The sequence below is a fragment of the Hemicordylus capensis genome, chromosome 12 (assembly GCF_027244095.1).
Source record: "Hemicordylus capensis ecotype Gifberg chromosome 12, rHemCap1.1.pri, whole genome shotgun sequence".
NCBI classification, from domain to species: Eukaryota; Metazoa; Chordata; class Lepidosauria; order Squamata; family Cordylidae; genus Hemicordylus; species Hemicordylus capensis.
In genome coordinates, this window is record NC_069668.1 from 16,754,768 (window position 1) to 16,772,947 (window position 18,180).

An 18,180-nucleotide genomic window follows, 5' to 3' on the forward strand; every position below is an offset into this window, starting at 1 on the left:
CTGCAGCTGAGGGTGTGCTCAGTCTTTGGGGAAGCAGCCCAGAGGGAGCCCTTCTTTGCAGTCCTGGATTTTCTCCTGCTGCAACAAAGGAAAGAAGGTACTTTTGGTTGTCCTAAGAGTGAATACAGCTCTGCCCAGCAGTAAGACTCCGTTGCTGAGAGGCACCTTGGCCTGAAAGGCAGCAGCATACAAATCCCCCATCCCAGCTTGTGACTCTTGCTTTCTCCCTTTCCTCAGCTGTAGGGTCTCTACATTTAGGAAGGCACCCTCTGCTTTCTGGAATATTGCTCTGTCTGGCATGGCGCAGAGAGAGAGAGGAGCTATTGTAGGAGGGACATTACCAGCAGGGCATGTGGAGTCTCCAGTTTGAGGGGAAAGAAAAGTTTGGCTTAAGGCCAGCTTTAGAACACTACTACGACCAAGGGCCAGTTGGTTCACACATTGGGTGGTTTCATTCACTCAATTGCCCAAATGGGGAGATTCCTCCGTAACCCCCCAATTAATTCTAAAATGCACACCTGGCTATTCCTCCTTGGCAACGGTCGTCGTCTTGGTATAATTCTAAGATGTTCTGGGGTGATCTGGTGGTTTGGTTTCGAAACCTCATAGGAAACATAGGAAGCTGCCATTTACTGAGTCAGACCATTGGTCTATCTAGCTCAGTGTCGTCTTCACAGAATGGCAGCGGCTTCTCCAAGGTTGCAGGCAGGAATCTCTCTCCCAGCCCTATCTCGTTGGAGATGCTGCCAGGGATGGAACTTGAAACCTTCTGCTCTTCCCAGAGCAGCTCCATCCCCTAAGAGGGGAATATCTTGTAGTGCTCACACATCAAGTCTCCCATTCATATGCAACCAGGGCTGACCCTGCTTAGCTATGGGGACAAGTCCTGCTTGCGACCACCAGACCAGCTTTCCTCTCCTAAAAAGATCTCAAGCACAGAGCCAGGAAAGATCTTAGGGGATATAGGAAGCTGCCATATCCTGAGTCAGACCCTTGGTCCACCTAGCTGAGTATTGGCTTCACAGACTGGCGGCGGCTTCTCCAAGGTTGCAGGCAGGAGTCTCTCTCCCAGCCCTCTCTCGTTGGAGATGCTGCCAGGGAGGGAACTGGGAACCTTCAGCTCTTCCCAGAGCGGCTCCATCATCCCCTGAGAGGGAATCTCTTCCAGTGCTCACACTTCTGGTCTCCCTTTCATATGCAACCAGGGCAGACCCTGCTTAGCTAAGGGGACAAGTCATGCTTGCGACCACAAGACCAGTTCTCCTCTCCACCTCCATCCCTTCAAGCACAGGCTGGGACATCAGTAAGTGGAACAATCCCAAGAAGAACCATCCAGGAATCCTCTATCTGTCTATCTGATTTGTACACCGCCCCAAATTCCTGCCTCTGGGCAGTTAACAATAATATGAAAGCAAGTTAAAAACATACACAAACACTTTAAAAAACCATTTAAAACAATTTAAATCCCAACACAGATGAGCCATAGCGGACCACATGAACTGTTGATAGATTTTGTTAAATCTATTCTTTTTTAAAAAACACTGTTTTAATTGTGTTTTAAAACTGTTTTTAATGGCTGTCAGCTGGTTTATAAATGTGATGAATGAATGGATGAATGGATGGATAAATAAATAAAGCAACATTGTGGGAATTGGCCTTATAATACTCATCCTATTACAAACTCATAATCAGTCAGTGTGTTGTTTAAATATTTATTATTATTATTTATTTCTTGTTGACACAGTCAGACAGGTGTTCTTGACTGGTTTGTTTTATCCAGACATCGAGTCCTTCCCAAGGTCCTGGGATGCCAGAATTTTATCGTCAATGGTTAATAGATATCGTCGCAGAATATAGGCTGTTCCCAGTAAAGCTGCTTTTTGTCATTGGCTGGTGGTGATTTCTGTGGCCCCGATGGTGTTGAGGTGCTCTCCAAGGTCTTTTGGGACTGCACCCAGGGCGCCAATGACCACGGAGATTATTTTGGTCTTTTTCTGCCACAGCCTTTCAATTTCAATTTGTAGATCTTTGTATTTGGTGATTTTTTTCTATTCCTTTTTCTTCTGTTCTGCTATCCCCTGGTATTGCTATGTTGATTATTTTGACTTGTTTTTCTTTCTTCTCGACTGCAGTCATATCTGGTGTATTGTGTGGCAGATGTTTGTCTGTTTGTAGTCGGACGTCCCATAATATTTTTACATCTTCATTTTCTACCACTTTTTCAATTTTATAGTCCCCCCAGTTTTTGGCTACAGGTCGCTTGTATTTTTTGCAGATGTTCCCGTGTATCATCCCTGCTACCTTGTCATGCCTTTGTTTGTAGTCAGTCTGTGCGATCTTCTTACAACAGCTGATCAGGTGGTCCACGGTTTCATCTGCTTCTTTACAAAGGCGGCACTTGCTGTTTGTGGTGGATTTTTCGACTTTGGCTCTTATTGCATTTGTTCTTAGTGCCTGTTCTTGCGCAGCCAGAATTAAACCCTCTGTTTCTTTCTTCAAGTTGCCATTCTTAAGCCATTGCCAGGTCTTGGTGATGTCTGATTTTCCACTTATATTGTGCAAATATTGACCATGCAGTGGCTTATTTCTCCATTTTCCTGCTCGGTTCTTGACTTGTTCTTTCTTGTAGGCCTGCTTTGTTTCATTGGTGTTGAACAGTTTCGCGTTCTTGACCATTTGAAGTGCATCTTCTTCACTGTCCTTGATATATTCTTCGAGGCCTCTTTTCTCCTCCTCTACTGTTTGATAGACTTGCAGCATTCCTCTTCCACCTGAGCTGCGAGGGAGGTAGAGCCTATCGACATCACTGCGGGGGTGCAGAGCATGATTGATGGTCATGATTTTCCTGGTCTTACGATCTAGCGTCTCTACCTCTGCCTGGGTCCAGTCTATTATTCCTATTATTATTATTATTATTATTATTAGCCTGCTGGAAAGCAGGTGGGCGGTTGCAGGGAGCCCTGTAGTTTCAGGGGGTGCTACCCTGTGGTGCTCCAGGGATTGTTGGACTACAACTCCCATCACCCCCCGCCACAGAACGGGGGTGATGGGAGTTGTAGTCCAGCCACATCTGGAGGGCTGCAGGTTCCTCGTGGCGGGCTGATCCCGCCAGCCCTCCCTGGGCAGCTTCTCCGGAACGCCCTGCCTTTCCGCCAAGCATACGTACCGCATCCCGGCTTCTCTGGGGCCGATCAATATTTAATGTGGAATTTACAAAGATTGACTCGGGGATGCATTTAAAACTGGAGCATTAGCCGCAGGTGGCAATTTCCGAGACGCAGCCGGAGCGGCTTGATTATTTAGCGAGCTGGGCGTTGTTGTTTTTTTGCATTTTAAACCGCGCGCAGGGCTACGGGGCCTTCTGCGGCGGGCGTGCTTCTCCTAAACGTGTTGACTTTTGTGTGTGTGTTTGTTCTGCTCTTAAATGGAGAGGGGTGATTAATTATTTATCTGCCACGTCTGATTAGCCTGCCTGGTCTCTTTGCTGCTTTCGGTGGTGGTTATTTACTTGTCCCCCCCCCCATCGCTGGCTGTCAGGAGGTGGGGGAGAGGGCTGAGGAGGAGGAGGTTCCCACACCCCTCCCGTCTTTTCTGCCTTCCTCGGGAGCGGGTTCCGGGGAGGGCACCAAAGATGGCAAGGGGCCTGTGAGTCAAGTCCTAGGAGGAACGGTCGAGGAAGCCGAGTACGTCAACCTGGGGAAGATGTGTTGGAGATGGACTTCCAGTGCACCGGCCTTTTGCACCCACTGTCCTAATGACCACTAGGGGCATTGGGAGTAGAGACAGTGAGTGAGGGTCTCCCGATCTGCCCCTGCTCTATGACCCCTGAACTGACTCTGCAGCACTTCCTGTGCTGAGCCACAATCCTTCCTTTCCTCCTAGAGAGCATATGGGGACATCTCTCTCTCTCCCTCCTTACCTATCCATTATGTAGTCCTTTAGATTAGGGTTAGGTCTTTCCTATCCAAGTGTATTTAACCAGTAAATATTTAGTGTTTAGTCATACAAGGATCTCCATGTCTTTTCTCTAAACAGCTGCAATATCCAAACCATCCTCTGCTACCTACTCTGTAATTGGAGTGTGTGCTCATTCCTCAGTGCTCTGCTGTTTTACCTATTGTGGGTAAAAATCAACAACCTCTAACAAGATGAGGGCTTGACTACTGCACTGCGCTCTACGTGGGGCTGCCTTTGCACATAATTCGGAAATTTCCGTGGGTTCAAAATGTGGCAGCTAGATGGGCAACCTGGAGAGGCCATATTATTTCTGTTCTCAGACAGTTGCATTGGCTGCCAGTATGTTTCCAGGCAAAATACAGCGTGCTGGTCTGTGTTCCCTCTAACAGAGATCCCCGCATGTTGTTGACGACAACTCCCAGCATCCCCAGCTGCAATGGCTTTTGCTTGGGGATATTGGGAGTGGTAGTCAACTACATCTGGGAATCCCCGTTATAGGGGACCCTGGTGCTGGTTATCACCTTTAAAGCCCTGAATGGCTTAGGTCCAGGTGACCTTAGAGAGTGCCTCCTTTTGTATGATCCTCACTGAGGATCATCTGGAGAGGTCCGTCTCCAGTTACCACCAGTATGTCTGGTGGCGACCCAGAACGGGGCCTTCTCTGTAGCTGCCCCAGCCTGCGGAATGCACTCCCCGCAGAAATCTCTAGTTTGGGCTCGTTGTTGGCCTTCAAGAAAGCCCGAAAGACGTATGGCTTTGGCCTGGCCTTCCAAGGTTTTTAAATGGTTCTTAAATATCTTTAATAGGTTTTAAATGGTTCTGCACTGTTTAGAATTTTGTTTCTCTATTGTCCTAAGCCGTTTGTTTTAAATGGCGTTTGTTTTTGTCTTTTTTAACTGGCTGTGCACTGCCCAGAGCCTTTGGATGGGGCGGTATAAAAAGGTCTTCATAAATAAACGAATTAAATAAAAGAGAGAGGAGAGGAGAGCCTCCTTCAAGTCTCTGAAGGGGGCTGCCCCATGGAAGGAGGACTGGTCCCCGGGGTACTCCTGAGGGCTGGGCTAGTAGCCAGGGCTTGGAATGACAAGGCAGCAGGTCCGGGCTGGGCATGAGGAGGGATTTCCTGACGGTACAAGCAGCTGGCCGGTGGACCCGTTTGGGCTCGCCTTCTCTAGAGGCTTCCAGAGGCTGGCCGGGCAGTTATCTGCCAGGGAAGCCGTAGCGGGTTCCTGCCCTGAGCAGAAGGTGGGACTAGAGTAGACCTCCTCTGAGGTTCCTTCCCACTCTGGGGTACCATCTGCCACCAAGATCGCTTCCTTCCTGGGACGGCAGGGGCATAGCTAGGGGAGAGGGGGCCCGTGTTCATCCCTCTCTCGGGCCGCCCCACAGAGTGAGGGAGACAATGAAGAAAATAGGGAGGGATGGAGCTGGAGGGCCCTCAGGAGCTGGCGGCCCGTGTTCTTTGAACACTCTCGTTCAATTATAGCTACGCCCCTGTGGGACTGGTGCTCAAGCTGCAGGACCTTTGGAGGGGCAAAAGACATGCCCTGCCCGTCTTTCAGAACCATCCTCCGCCACCATCGCTTCTCCCTTCTCCGTGGTCCAGCCTTCTGTGAAGGGGGAGATGGGCAAAAAGGCTTCCTCACGGCTGTCGTAAGCAGCCGCCTTTGAGAGAGAGGAGGCCGTTGCCTAGGTATACCCGTCCCCTTCTGCTTTTCTGAACACCCCACCCGCTGAAGAGTCCCGGAGAGCTTGAAAGCTTGCTTAAGATGTCGCCTCGTTGGATTGGTCCTCATGAAGGTATCTCCAGATTGGTGTAATAGGGTAGACTTGACCCAGTAGGGGAGGTTTCTGGGCAGACGGAGCTGATCATTTGGGCTGATTATTGACTCCGTCTGCCCAGAAACGAACCTCCCCCACTGGGTCAAGTCTACCCTAATACACCAAGATGGTGGCTGCAAACTTGGTTCCCAAATCAGCCGTGAGCTTAATACGTTCCTGGAGAGTGGGTGTCCTTACTTCCCCATCTAGCAGCATCTTGCAGACCAGCATCCTTCTGGACTGAAGTCCAGGGCCTCCACAATTCCAGCCCCCCCCCCCAATCCTCTTCAGTCTGTCCTGGATGTTGTGGTCGCCCTGCAGAGCATCATGTTGCTTAATTTGCAGGCGAGGGGGCCTTCCAAAGGCCTCTAGGTCCAGGCTCAAAATGACCTAGGTGGACCTCTGCTGCAGACACTTGACAAGAAAATATGGAAGTGGATTGTGTGCGGTTAGGAACATAGGAAACTGCCATATACTGAGTCAGACCCTTGGTCTATCTAGCTCAGTATTGTCTTCCCAGACTGTCAGCGGCTTCTCCAAGGCGGCAGGCAGGAATCTCTCTCAGACATCTCTTGGAGAGGCTGCCAGGGAGGGAACTGGGAACCTTCAGCATTTCCCAGAGAGGCTCCATCCCCTAAGGGGGGAATATCTTGCAGTGCTCACACATCAAGTTTCCCATTCATATGCATCCAGGGCGGACCCTGCTTAGCTCAGGGGACAAGTCATGCTTGCGACCACAAGACCAGCTTTCCTCTTCTAAAAAGATCTCAAGTACAGAGCCAGGAAAGATCTTAGGGAATATAGGAAGCTGCCATATACGGAGTCAGACCCTTGGTCCACCTAGCTCAGTATTGTCTTCACAGACTGGCAGCGGCTTCTCCCAGGTTGCAGGCAGGAATCTCTCCCAGCCCTATCTCGTTGGAGATGCTGCCAGGGAGGGAACCTGAAACCTTCAGCTCTTTCCAGAGCGGCTCCATCCCCTAAGAGGGGAATATCTCGCAGTGTTCATCCATCAAGTTTCCCATTCATATGCATCCAGGGCAGACCCTGCTTAGCTAAGGGGACAAGGCATGCTTGCTTCCACAAGACCAGCTCTCCTCTCTTCTTCCTTCTCCTCCTCCTCCTCCTCCGTGTTCTGGCCCACAGTCACGGGACTCAGGTTGTCAAGCAGATATCCGTAGGTGCACACACAACCAGCCCAATTGCTGTTTCTATCTTGTCTAAGTGTTTCTCGGCAGCCCTCTAAACGAAGCCGACAGCTTCGAAATAGCTAATCCGAGTCAATTCAGATGGCGCTTTCAGCCCGTCGCCAGAGCGGCGGGGACCCGTGGGGTTTGAACACGCTCGCCCCGCGTTCCTGGAGATAGCACGATCTCGGAATGCAACGGGGTGGCTTCAGGGATGCTCGGAGAGCAGGCTTCTCTGCGGCCACCCTCGTTCTCCTCTCACGGAGCGTGTCCAAAGCCTGAGTTCCATGTCGTCGGTTGGTTTCCTGAGCCTTGCGGACGCCAGCGTGAGGTCGGTGGCTGCCTCTCATCAGCTACGTGCTGCCATTGGGTAACCGCTGCCTTGTCGTTCTTGGAAGTCTTGAGTCCATCTCACACACCCCTGAGAGACAAACTGCTTGGGGGGCCCCTTGACGGAATGCCTACGGACTTCTTGTAGCCGTGTGGCTTTGATGCAGTGATGAGTGCAGATGCATTGCGTTGTTGTTGACCTAAGGTGGTTGGGGGAGGAGAGCTTACGGTGCTCACACAGGCAGTCGCCCGTCCAAATGCAGACGAAAGCAAACCCTGCTTAGCAAAAGGGGCAATTCAGTCGCCCATCCAAATGCAGATGAAAGCAAACCCTGCTTAGCAAAAGGGGCAATTCAGTCGCCCATCCAAATGCAGATGAAAGCAAACCCTGCTTAGCAAAAGGGGCAATTCAGTCACCCATCCAAATGCAGATGAAAGCAAACCCTGCTTAGCAAAAGGGGCAATTCAGTCACCCATCCAAATGCAGATGAAAGCAAACCCTGCTTAGCAAAGGGGGCAATTCAGTCGCCCATCCAAATGCAGATGAAAGCAAACCCTGCTTAGCAAAAGGGGCAATTCAGTCACCCATCCAAATGCAGATGAAAGCAAACCCTGCTTAGCAAAAGGGGCAATTCAGTCACCCATCCAAATGCAGATGAAAGCAAACCCTGCTTAGCAAAAGGGGCAATTCACGCTCGCCACGGCATGGCTAGATATTCCCCTGAGGGGATGGGGCCAGAGTACTGAGCTTGAGGGACCAAATGGCCACAGAATGCGTTGGCCATCCGGCATTCCTATGAGCTCGATGCACTGAGGTTCTGACTCGGTATAAGGCGGTCAAGTTGGTTGTTCCGATGGACCGACCCCGTTCCGACTTGGAACGTTCCAAGCGGCCTTTTGGAATTAAAAAACACTGCCCTTCTAGCCTCTGCGCATGCCTGGCAGCCAGTTGCGTGGAGGCGCTGACCATGCCAATGGCCCCAGCGTGTGCACCGAAGCCGGAAGAGCGCCATTTTGTTTTCCAAAATGGCGCTCGGAACTTTCTGACTTGAAATGGGCTGTTCCATTCCACACTCAGAACAGGCCCTTCCTGTGAAGTTCTGAGTTCAGAACACTTGAAACGACTCGTTGCGAGCCAAAATGACCCAACCCCAGAACATTCTGCACATCCCGACTATGTCCCAGTGTCTCACCCCATTGGGGGACCCAGTGTAGGGTTGCGCCCAAGACAGGCTGCCAACTTGGACTGAAGTTATTCCTGGAGATGGACACCGATTCCTGGAGGCTTCAGCCCAGTCATTCAGGGTGGGCCTGCCACTCTCTTGTTGATGAACTTCCAGTGCATCGGCCTTTTGCACCAACTGTCCTAATGACCACTAGGGCCATTGGGAGGAGAGACAGTGAGTGAGGGTCTCCCTATCTGTCCCTACTCTATGACTGCAGCACTTCCGGTGCTGAGTCACAATCCTTCCTTTCCTCCTAGAGAGCAGATGGAGACATCTCTCTCTCTCCTTATCTATCCACTATGTAGTCCTTTAGATTATAGATAGGTCTTTCCTATCCAAGTGTATTTAACCAGTAAATAATTAGTGTTTAGTCACACAAGGATCTCCATGTGTTTTCTTTAAATAGCTGCAATATCCAAACCATCCTCTGCTACCTACACTGTAACTGGAGTGTGTGCTCATTCCTTAGTGCTCTGCAATTTTTACCTATTGTGGGTAAAAATCAACAACCTCTAACATCTCTCCCCAGGGTCCCCGAACCCTGAGGCCAACCCTGTGCAATCCTAATACATCGTGCAATATCACTGTGTGTGCTTGGCTTGAATTTCTGGGACCTTGTGTGTGCTTGGCTTGAATTTGCTCCCTTGTGTTGGATCCTTTCTGCTTCCAGTCACTACTTTTGCGGGGAGGATGTGGAGGTAAGGTGTTGCCTGTAACCACCCGACCTTGGGGAAGAACAGGCCACTGGGGCGGTTCCGATCCTGACTGAGCGCTTCTGAAGCGCCGGCTTGCAGCCTCAGAGTCTCTCGGAGCAGATCCATCATGGGGTATAATTCCATTTCCTTTGTTCCAATTGATTAGCCTTGGAGTGCATTGATCGGCCTTCAGCTCCGTTGCTGACTAATTTGGGTAAATGTTGATTATAAGAGGAGGTGATGGGCCGCTCATGATGGGGGCCGCTGTGGCCAGGCAGAAGTGTGTGTGTGTGTGTGTGTGTGTGTGTGTGGTTACCCTGGCGGAAATGCCGCATTTGTGCATTCCAGATTGCCTGTGCTGGTTGCCTTGTTCCTCCACATAAACCCAAACAAATACCAGTCCAAATTTGCCATGGCGGCTGCATTTCCTACAGGTGGGGAAATTACCTTCTTTCCCCCAGTTTAAATATAATTACCCCCACTAAGCTATTCTTCCCTCTTTACTATAATTATCCAGATTAAAGGCTACTCATTTTCTGTGCAGGGATGGAGCACAACATATGGTGACAATGGAGCTTTTCATAAATTATATGTATATTTTTCAAAATATATTGAAAGCAAGCCTGAAACAAACAAAGTTCCTATAATGGGGGACAGCAATCTTCCCTACAAGAAAACAAAGCAGACGCATCTCTTGACAGGTGTAATTTTGACAGGAACCTACTTCATGAATATGGAAAGGCAATTAGACGTTTTTATTTAAAACTCGGATGCCCTTAGAGGGAAATCCCACCCCCACACCGGCACACACTTCATTTATTCCCCTAAACAGAACCTGGTTGAGCTTGACAAAGTAGCCGTGTGGGTTTTATGCACTTCTGGGGAGCAGAAAAGAAATGGTGCACATCTGTGCCGTGAACGCTGTGCTGGGAAGCCGGTGAAGTGTCCCTGGCGAGAATAGTAGTCCCCTGGGACACGCTGCACATGAGGCAGGAACCCCTCTAGAGCAAAGAGACGCCTTTAAAAGTAGTGGTTCTCTTATATTTAGCAGGAGGAGAGCAACCAGCCCTGTCCATCCCCAACACAGCACCCCTCCAGTGGCGGCGGCTGGTGTCTGCCTTATGTTTCTTTTGAGATTGTGGGCCCTTTGGGGATGGGGTGTTGGAGATGAACTTCCAGTGCATCGGCCTTTTGCACCAACTGTCCTAATGACCACTAGGGGCATTGGGAGTAGAGACAGTGAGTGAGGGTCTCCCTATCTGCCCCTGCTCTATGACCCCTGAACTGACTCTGCAGCACTTCTGGTGCTGCGTCACAATCCTTCCTTTCCTCCTAGAGAGCAGATGGAAACATCTCTCTCTCTCTCTCCTTACCTATCCACTATGTAGTCCTTTAGATTAGGGTTAGGTCTTTCCTATCCAAGTGTATTTAACCAGTAAATATTTAGTGTTTAGTCATACAAGGATCTCAATGTCTTTTCTCTAAACAGCTGCAATATCCGAACCATCCTCTGCTACCTACTCTGTCACTGGAGTGTGTGTGCTCATTCCTTAGTGCTCTGCTGTTTTACCCGTTGTGGGTAAAAATCAACAACCTCTAACAAGGGGGCCATCTTATTTATGTTTTTATTCATTGTCCTATGTAAACTGCTTTGAGAACTTTGGTTGGAAAGAGGGATGTGACATTTGTAGTCGTCGCACAACCTTCAGGACTGTGCCACTGGCACCCCACAAACCTTGGGTGTTGGAGCCCACTCCGGGGGGCTGGATGTGTGCAGAAGAGGGCAACACCATGCACACGCTGAATTTTATTTTTCATTTTATTTTCTGAATCGGTAGACGGCCCCAAACTTCTGTCTCTGGCTGGTTGACAACAGTGCAAAACAGATTAAAGAACGAAAACCTTAAAACAATTTGAAAGCACAGTCAAGTTGAAAAGCTTGGGGGAATAAATGTGTCTTCAGAGACTTTTTAAAAGTTGCTAGAGAAGGGGGAGGCTCTTATTTCGGCAGGGAGCACATTCTAGAGTCATGAGCTGTCCCTGGGTATCCACCAGGCGAGCTAGTGGCAACTGCAGACGGACCTCTCCGGATGACAGGAACATAGGAAGCTGCCAGATACTGAGTCAGACCCTTGGTCCATCTAGCTCAATCTTGTCAACACAGACTGGCAGCGGCTTCTCCCAGGTTGCAGGCAGGAGTCTCTCTCCCAGCCCTATCTTGTTGGAGATGCTGCCAGGGAGGGAACTTGGAGCCTAGTTGCTCTTCCCAGATCGGCTCCATCCCCTGAGGGGGAATCTCTTCCACTGCTCACACTTCTAGTCTCCCTTTCATATGCAACCAGGGCGGACCCTGCTTAGCTAAGGGGACAAGTCATGCTTGCGACCACAAGACCAGCTTTCCTCTCCTAAAAAGCTCTCAAGTACAGAGCCAGGAAAGATCTTAGGGAATATAGGAAGCTGCCATATACTGAGTCAGACCCTTGGTCCACCTAGCTGAGTATTGTCTTCACAGACTGGCAGCGGCTTCTCCAAGCTTGCAGGCAGGAGTCTCTACCAGCCCTCTCTCCTTGGAGATGCTGCCAGGGAGGGAACTGGGAACCATCAGCTCTTCCCAGAGCGGCTCCATCCCCTGCTGAGGGGAATCTCTTCCAGTGCTCACACTTCTAGTCTCCCTTTCATATGCAACCAGGGTGTGCCCTGCTTCTAAGGGGACAAGTCATGCTTGCTCCCACCAGACCAGCACTTCCCTAAAACCTTCTCACATAATAATGTGTTTTCCCTAACACAGGAAGATGCCAAATACTGAGTCACACTCAGTGGGCGGTGGGGATTATCCCAGTTTGGTCCCCAAACTTAAGTGCACGCCTTGGATATGGTCAGAAACTTTGACAGAGATCCTGGTAGGCGAGATACTGTTCTCGGGGCGGCTCACAACATTTATAAAACACTTAAAATCTAAAACCTTGTGTTTCTTACTCCAGGTGATCTGCGGTGGAGAGGCAGCCCCCAGAAATGGCTCTCTCTGCCCCCTCTTGCGATCCGAACTTCGTGAGTGGAGAGGTTACGGTGCGTCTCTTGAGGAAATGGTTGCGCAAGCCCGGCTTGGAGGGTCCCTTGAGCTTTGTCCGTTGAGGACCAGCTGGAGCCAGAGGTCAGTTTTATTTTGTGGTCCAGGACATCCCTGTTGAACAAGACTGGTGGTGCCTGTGGGAAGGGGCCCTCCGATCTGTTCTGATTCAATCAGAGGCGATGCCGGTGCAAATGCTTTAATACTGCCCTTTCTTGGTCTTATTCTGTGGGAGGCCAGCTTCCATTTAAGCAAGGGTTCTCCAGCTTGGGTCCCCAGATGTTGCTGGACTACAACTCCCATCATCCCCAGCCTCAAGACCGTTGTGGTGGGAGTTGTAGTCCGACACCACCTGGAGATCTAAGCTGGGTTGTGTGTGTGGGGGGGAGGGGGCTGCATTTCAGGAGAACTGCCGCTGTGATCAGAACAGATGAAGGCGAGACCCTCCCACATTTCACTTGTCATGCCCCTTTTGTTCTCCAAAGGACGCCGACCCCCTGCCCCATTGCACAATTCTGGAGACTCGCCTGTTGCATTGTGCATGGTATTCATTTATTTTGCAAATATCTGTCTTCTGCCAGTTTAAAGAGCCATGTGGGTGTTTCCTTCTTTGGTTAAATTCGCTGGGATTCTCCAGCTTGGATGTCCAGATGATGCTGGACTAGAACTCCCATCACCCCCAGCCACACTGGAGGAGGATGGGAGTTGTAGTCCAACCCCTGGGCACTCAAGTAGGAGAACCTCTGGTTTAAATAGTTGCTTGGAAATCCTTACAATAATTGACAAAGGTTCATTTTGCACTGTAGTTCCTTAACTTTCATTTGGGCCTGTTCTCTTATCTAAGCCTTCTTATTTCACTTGTATGTTGTGTTGTGTTTGTATTTGTATTGTATATTATCATTCCTGTTTTGCTGTGGTCTGTGACTAGTGCAGACAAAATCGATCTGACCAGATCAATCCTAGCACAGACAGGGGCGTATCTAGGGTGGGGCAGGCAGGGCACATGCCCCGGGCGCCACTTGAAGGGGGGTGCCATTTTCTAAAATTAATTTTTTTTTTAAAATGGCCACCGAAACAAAATGGCCACTGCACATCCTCAAATGGCCTCTGTGAGGCCCTAGGCCAGGCCAGGCCAGGCCTCGCAGAGGCCATTTGAGCATGTGCGGCAGCCATTTTGTTTTTAGCAGTCTCTCCGAAGGGAGACCGTAGAGTCTCAACAAACAAACAACAAAAGAAGCATGTGAAAATCCACCGATTGTTCTCCTTCGCAAGGTCCTCAGGGGAGCCTCGCTCCATCCCCCACTTCGGGTGCAGGTGCAACAGGACTCTGATGAGCCAATACACATCCAGACCTATGGCCTCATCCGTCCCAGCCCAGCCGCCCCATTCCCCGCCAGATGCCTCCAGAACATCCACAAGGTGGGCGTAAAAAGGGCAAGAGCCAAAGTCGACACCAAGCAGTGGCCCAACCCATACCATCCTTGGGACTGGATGACGGACGCAAGAAAAACCCAACTGGCTCAGACAGCTGGTCCGCCAGGCACAACTCCCTCTGGGAAGTCACAGGCAGGCTGTGATGGCAACAGAGCCCGCCCCCCAGGAATGGCTCAGAGCCCCGACTCTCCTCAGCCACCTCCCTCCTCCACGGCCTCTTCCAGAAAGGAAGCGCAGCAGTGTGGGAAGGGGCTCCTAGCCTCACCTCACTCTCAGCTGCTTCCACCGCCATACCGGTGAAACTTGGAAAATTAGAATATCGTGCAAAAGTCCATTAATTTCAGTAATGCAAATTAAAAGGTGAAACTGATCTATGAGACAGACGCATTACATGCAAAGCGAGAGAAGTCCAGCCTTAATTGGTTATCATTGTGATGATCATGGCGTACAGCTCGTGAAAACCCCAAATCCACAATCCCAGAAAATTAGAATATTACATGGAACCAAGAAGACAAGGATGGTAGAATCGAACAATATCGGACCTCTGAAAAGTAGAAGCATGCATATTTATTCAGTCCTTGGTTTGGGCCCCTTTGGCAGCAATGACTGCCTCTATGCGGCGTGGCATGGATGCTCTCAGCCTGTGGCTCTGCTGAGGTGTTATGGAAGACCAGGATGCTTCATTAGCGGCCTTCAGCTCTTCTGCATTGTTTGCTCTCATGTCTCTCATCCTTCTCTCGGCAATGCCCCATAGATTCTCTATGGGGTCAGGTCAGGCGAGTTTGCTGGCCAATCAAGCACAGTACACTGTATACTTTTCGGAGGTCCGATATTGTTCTCTTCTACCATCCTTGTCTTCAGGTAGCACGCGCTACCTGATGCTTATGCCTGGCGCAGGGGGCGGGGCTAGGGGGCCACGGTGGCGGGCTGAACCCGGACCGCCGCTGGTCAAATCTTTGCCCCCGGATGGTGACTCCCCTCGGCTGGTGTTTCATTCCCTCCCAGCAGAAGCAACTGTCTCTGAAAGGGGAGCTGGTCAAGATCTGGGTGTAGAAAGGTAAAATCGCAAGACTGGCAGGGCAGGGAGCAGAGAAGCCAACCCTAACTCACTCAGGCCAAAACGCGAAAAGGAAGAGGCGGCAGAAGGAAGCCAGGTCAACGCATCCAGACGGCGTGTTCCAGCGGGTTTGCCGCACGGCGCTTCTTTCTGGGGCTTCCGTTCCGTGTCCTTCTTCCTTACAAGGGGATCTGCGGGAAATCCGCTTTTAAGAAGGCAGAAGAAATGGGGAAGGCCCTCCACGGCGCAGGGAGCAAATCGACACATAATCCCGGCTCTTGATACGCGGTGCGAATGGAGCATTCTTCTTTGTTTAACGTTTAAGCACCGGAAAAGAAGCTCAGCCCAGTGGCGACATCTTGTTCCCAAAAGCATCCGGCAAGAGCCTGGTGATGTTTTGGGCGAGCCCATCCATCTTGTGCACTGCTTGAATTCGGAAAACATTCCACCACTTGGTGAAGCGTACACGTGCAACAGCTTTGGAGCGCCGGCAAAGTTCACAAGGGTTGCGGAGGGGGAAACTCCTAGCAGGAGACCGTGGGACTACAATCCCCGACGGTGTCTAAGCTTCACACCCACACTTTCTCTGCTGGACCAGGTGAGCAAAGGACACCGCCACACCGAGGCTTCCAATAACACGTCCCAATAACAGGAGTTAGGGGTAGGGATGTACGAATCGATTCAAATTTGCATCGATTCGACTCAAACCTAGCCATTTCGGATTCGAATCACACCTCCCCTTAAAAGGGTAATCCGAATCGATAAATGTCCATTTAGGGACATCAGCCCCCTCCTTGGTCTAAAAAGGCACCAAAATAGGTCAGATCAATTCAAATTTGAATTGAATAGGACTGTCTTGGGCCAATTCGATTTGGATTCTAATCACACGGTCCAGTTTCGATTCAAATCCGAATTGAATCTGAAAATTTGATTCGTGCACATTCCTAGTTGGCCGTGGAGGTCCCTGCAGGCCAGGTGAGGTCCTCTTCTCCCCCACTTACTAACACTGAGCTAGAGTCTCTCTCTCCCAGCGGCATATTCAGCATTGGACAAATGTTCCTGGGCCACCGATATGGGAACATCGGAAGCTGCCATATACTGAGTCAGACCCTTAGTCCCTCTAGGTCAGTATTGTCAACCCAGACTGGCAGCAGCTTATCCAAGGTTGCAGGCAGGAATCTCTCTCCCAGCCCTATCTCGTCCTTGGAGATGCTGCCAGGGAGGGAACTGGGAACCTTCAGCTCTTCCCAGAGCGGCTCCATCATCCCCTGAGGGGGAATCTCTTCCAGTGCTCACACTTTTGGTCTCCCTTTCATATGCCACCAGGGCGGACCCTGCTTAGCTAAGGGGACAAGACCTGCTTGCTACCACAAGGCCAGCTTTCCTCTCCTAAAAAGATCTCAAGTACAGAGCCAGGAAAGATCTTAGGGAATATAGGAAGCTGCCATATACTGAGTCAGACCCTTGGTCCACCTAGCTGAGTATTGTCTTCACAGACTGGCAGCGGCTTCTCCCAGGTTGCAGGCAGGAGTCTCTCTCATTCCTGACTTGGAGATGCTGCCAGGGAGGGAACTGGGAACCTTCTGCTCTTCCCAGAGCGGCTCCATCCCCTGAAGGGAATCTCTGCCAGTGCTCACACATCAAGTCTCCCATTCAAATGCAACCAGGGCGGACCTTGCTTAGCTAAGGGGACAAGTCATGCTTGCGAGCACAAGACTAGCTCTCCTCTCTGTGCCCATCACCCCTTGCTGAGGGCACCTTCTCATTCCCTGTCCTGCACTCATGCCCCTTTCCTGATGCCACACCCCTTGCATTGGCATACATCTGACACTGCACGGCCAGCTAGTGTCCTGTCCCTGGGCTGCCGGCTAGTGGTCTCTCTCCTCCTCTGTCCAGCACACTTGCTGCATTTTCCGGCTCCATGCGTCCCTCGGGGCAAGCAACCCACACCTTGGCATGCTTGAACTATCGGCTTTGTCAGCACAGAGACTGCCTTCCTTGAGGCACATCACGTGCATCAAAGGCTTCCTGGGTTTGCATCAGACACCCCTCAGGGTGGGGATTCGGGAAGGAGATATTGTAAAAGCTAAAATGCACACTCATCAGCAAGAAGAAAGACGGGTGGAAACAGAGGTCAGCCGTAATAACAGCATACACACCCTGGTTATCAGACAGACACTAAAAGCGGAATCTAAATATTCGTAGTAGTAGTAGTAGTAGTAGTAGTAGTAGTAGTAGTAATAAAACAATTGCCAGATCAAGTCAGAGCTCTTGGGTATCCAAACAGAGTTCCGGGTCTGTGCATACAGGGAGAGCGGGTCTCGCCCATTTAGGGTCCTTCCTTTTTGTTGCGTACCCCTAAAAAAAACAACCACTGTCCCAGTTTGCTGATCATTATGGTTGCGGCCCTCCTGAGAGGGGAAGGGAGGTTATCCCCAGATCTACCCTCTTTTTACAACCACGCACCCCAAACAGCGGAGAGTTTGGGGACTAGCCACACTCGACACAGACCAGCAGTTATGAAAACAAAAGGCGGTTCATTTTGCCAAGGGGGAAAGAGCGAGTCAGTTCCCAAAACAAGGGGAAGGGCCCTGGGTTTGAAGAGCAGGGAGGGAGGCGTTAGGACACCCAACAGCCCACAAAATACAATAAAGGGGCTGACCAGGAGAGACTTGTGTGGCCTGCTCCGGGAGTCAAGGAAGATTCTGCAAGCTGAGTTAGCTTTCCCTGGGACACAGCAGAGCCAGACACTGCAAAGGTGTCTCTCTGCTTGGCTTGCAACGTTTGCTAAGCACAAACCGAAGGGAGACTCAATGCTTCAGTTGAACCCAACCAAAAATAATGTAAATGCAGCCCATGTTGGAGTGGGCAAACCTCTCCTTGCCAGGGCGAAGCATTTCTTCAGGGCCGTTCTGGAGGGCCAGCCGTTGTAGCAGGTGCTTTGCTGCTTCAAAGCCCAGAGAGGTCCAAGTGTCTTCTGCAGACTTCCTAGCAATCGTGCGCGCACGTGTGTGTGTGTGTGTTTAAATCACTCCCAAAGCTGTCAACACCACTGGAGACCTTTTGCAAAAACCGGAGCACTTCATCGTTGAGTGGCTAATTTGGATAATATCCATTGCCGCTGGAAATGCTCCGCTCCCCCAAGATGCATTACTTTCACTCAGATTAATGTGCTCACAGCTGCCTTGCTCTGGGAGAGGCATTGATCTACTCGGGCCGGTTACTTTAATCCGAGGTATAGCCTTCCCCCCATGGAGACTTTCCCCACGGCTGTCTCCATTACCCGCTTCTGACAGCTGAATGTGACAGCTCGAATTACCTTGGCAACACAACCGGAATAGCAACTCTGCCCGGCGCCCGGCCGCCGACCGACACGCGCCCGCCCTGTTTGTCTCGTTTCTAATTA

General features: G+C 50.6%; 1 long non-coding RNA gene across 1 annotated transcript in view; it reads left to right on the forward strand.

Moving 5' to 3' along the window:
* The window catches only part of LOC128335888 (uncharacterized), a 65,712-nt gene continuing 47,532 nt past the window's right edge, over positions 1–18,180 (forward strand). Inside the window, exons 1-2 of the long non-coding RNA XR_008311765.1 lie at positions 1–97; positions 12,198–12,367. This is a non-coding gene — a long non-coding RNA (uncharacterized LOC128335888). The remainder of the gene's footprint in view (positions 98–12,197; positions 12,368–18,180) is intronic.